Source organism: Arachis ipaensis, chromosome B02, assembly GCF_000816755.2.
Source record: "Arachis ipaensis cultivar K30076 chromosome B02, Araip1.1, whole genome shotgun sequence".
In the NCBI taxonomy this organism is placed as follows: domain Eukaryota; kingdom Viridiplantae; phylum Streptophyta; class Magnoliopsida; order Fabales; family Fabaceae; genus Arachis; species Arachis ipaensis.
In genome coordinates this window covers 90820703-90823688 of record NC_029786.2, presented here as the reverse complement: position 1 = coordinate 90823688, position 2986 = coordinate 90820703, and positions in this window count along the sequence as shown.

The window sequence follows — 2986 nt, the reverse complement described above, 5'->3', positions numbered from 1 at the left end:
TAACTAGAACCGCATCAATTGGACCTCTGTAGCTCAAGTTATGGTCGTTTAAGTGCAAAGAGGTCGGCTTGACAGCTTTCCGGTTCTTTCATTTCTTCATGAGTTCTCCAACTTTTCATGCTTTCTTTCTTCATTCCCTTGATCCAATCTTTGCCTCCTAAACCTTAAATCACTTAACAAACATATCAAGGCATCTAATAGAATCAAGGTGAATTAAATTTAGCTATTTTGAGTCCTAAAAAGCATGTTTTCACATTCAAGCACAATTAAAGGAGAATATACAAAACCATGCTATTTCTTGAATAAATATGGGTAAAAGGTGATAAAATCCCCAAAAATCAATACAAGATAAACCCTACAAATGGGGTTTGTCATGAATACAGGGGTCCATTTGAAGAGTATTGTAAAGGACATGGGATCAAACTTGAGAAGACGATTTCTAAAACTCCTCAACATAATGAAGTTGGAAAGAAAATGAATCGCACTATCAATGATAGAGTGGGATGTATGCTCTCTCATGTAAAGTTGCCTAAATCCTTTTGGGGTGAAGTAATGAGGATTGCGGTAGATTTAATCAACTTTTCTCCTTCAGTTCCACTAAATGGTGATGTTCCAGAGAAAGTTTGGAGAGAAAAAGATGTCTTCTATAGTCACTTGCGAGTGTTCGGTTGTAGGACTTTTGTTCACATTCCAAGAGATGAAAGGTCCAAACTTGATGAAAAGTCAAAGCAGTGTATCTTCATGAGTTATGGTCACAAAGACTTTGGTTACAGATTATGGGATCTGGTGAGTAAGAAAATAATTAGAAGGCGAGATGTGATTTTTCTTGAAGACCAAACTATTGAAGATCTTGAAAAGACAGATAAGCCAACAATAACTATTAGACGTTCTGCTGATGATGAACCTGGTCCTTCCATTAGACCTCCTATTAATGGAGGAGATGTATAAGTTGATACTGATGGTGATGATTTGCATGATGAACCTACACCTCAACCTGAGGTGACAAATGCAGAAGTTACACCAGATGTTGAAGTCCCATCTGAACCACCAGTTGAGCCTGAATTGAGAAGATCTACTAGAGAGCATCATCCTTCTCAGAAATACTCTCCTCATTAGTATGTAATGAACACTGAGACTGGAGAGCCAGAGAGCTACCAGAAAGCTATGTCTATGAGTATAAGGAAGATTGGTTGAAGGCCATACAAGAAGAAATAAAATTCTTACATGAGAATTATACGTTTGAATTGGTGATGCTACCGAAGGATAAGAGAGAATTCAAGACTAAATGGGTGTTCAAATTGAAAGCAGATGAAAATGTCTCACGGCCAAGGTATAAAGCTCGATTGGTTGTGAAAGGCTTTGAGCAAAAGAAAGGTATTGATTTTGAGGAGATTTTCTCTCCAGTTGTGAAGATGTCCTCTATTCGAGTTGTACTTGGATTGGTGGCTAGTTTGAATTTAGAGGTTGAGCAGCTTGATATGAAGACTGCATTCTTTCACGGTGACATAGATAAATAAATTTATATGGAGCAACCAGAGAGTTTAGAGGTTAAAGGAAAGGAGCACATTGTATGCAAGTTGAAGAAGAGCTTATATGGGTTGAAGCAAGCGCCAAGGCAGTGGTACACGAAGTTTAATTCCTTTATGGAAGGTCATGGGTATAGTAAGACTTCTTCTAATCATTGTGTGTATGTTAAGAAATTTTCTGATGGTGATTTTATAATTTTCTTGCTTTATGTTGATGACATGTTGATTGTTGGTCATGACACTAAGAAGATTGAAAGTCTTAAGAAAGACTTGAACAAATCCTTTGCTATGAAGGATTTGGGTTTTGCAAAGAAAATTCTTAGCATGAGTATCACTCGTGACAGGAAGAATGAAAAACTGTGGTTGTCACAGCAGTAGTATATTGAGAAGGTTTTAGAGAGGTTTAGCATGAGTAATTCCAAACCTGTTAGTACTCCACTTGCTAGTCATTTCAATCTAAGTTCGTGACAATGTCCTACAAGTGAGAAAGAGAAAGCATAAATTAAGAAAATTCCATATGCATCTACAGTTGGCAGTTTGATGTATGCTATGGTTTGCACCAGGCCGGATATTGCTCATGCTGTTGGAGTTGTTAGTCAGTTTCTCTCTAATCCTAGCAAGGAACACTGGCAAGTAGTGAAGTGAATTATTAAATACCTTAATGGTACTTTCAGAGTTTGTTTATGCTTTGGAAGTGGCCAACCTGTGTTGGATGGTTACACAGATGCAGATATAGTTGGGGATCTTGATTCAAAGAAGTCTACTTCTAGTTATATGATGACTTTTGCAGGGAGAGCTGTTTCGTGGAAATCTCGACTTTAAAAATGTGTTGCTTTGTCTACTACAGAGGCATAATACATTACTATTGTTGAAGTTTCTAAGGAACTCTTGTGGATAAAAAAATTTCTACAAGAGTTAGGCATCAATCAAGAGAAGTTTGTGTTATTTTGTGACAGTCAAAGTGTTATCCATCTCAGCAAAAATCCGACATTTCATTCCAGATCAAAGCACATAGAGGTGAGATATCATTGGATACATCAAACGCTTGAGATGAAGTCATATGCACTTGACAAGATCCATACTAATGATAATAGTTCAGATATGATGACTAAGATTTTATCTGTAATAAAGTTTTATTCCTGCAAAGAGAAGGAGAACTTGGTAGAGCAGCCTAACTCCACTTGAGTTGGTAAGAGGGAGATTTGTTGGTGGGTCCCCAACCTCAGGTGGGGCCCACACAACTTTAAAACAAAAATAAATAAATAAATAAATAAAGAAGTGGCAAAATCCATGAGAGAGATAGAGAGAAGCTTCATTCATTTTGAATGAAAGGAAACGAAGCAGCGTGGTTTCGACGAAGAGAAGAAGAATTGGGAAAAAATGGTGGTATCATTTTGATCTTATTGACCTGGTAAACTCATTCCATTTCTTATGAAATTTTAGTATGTTATTCCTGGTGT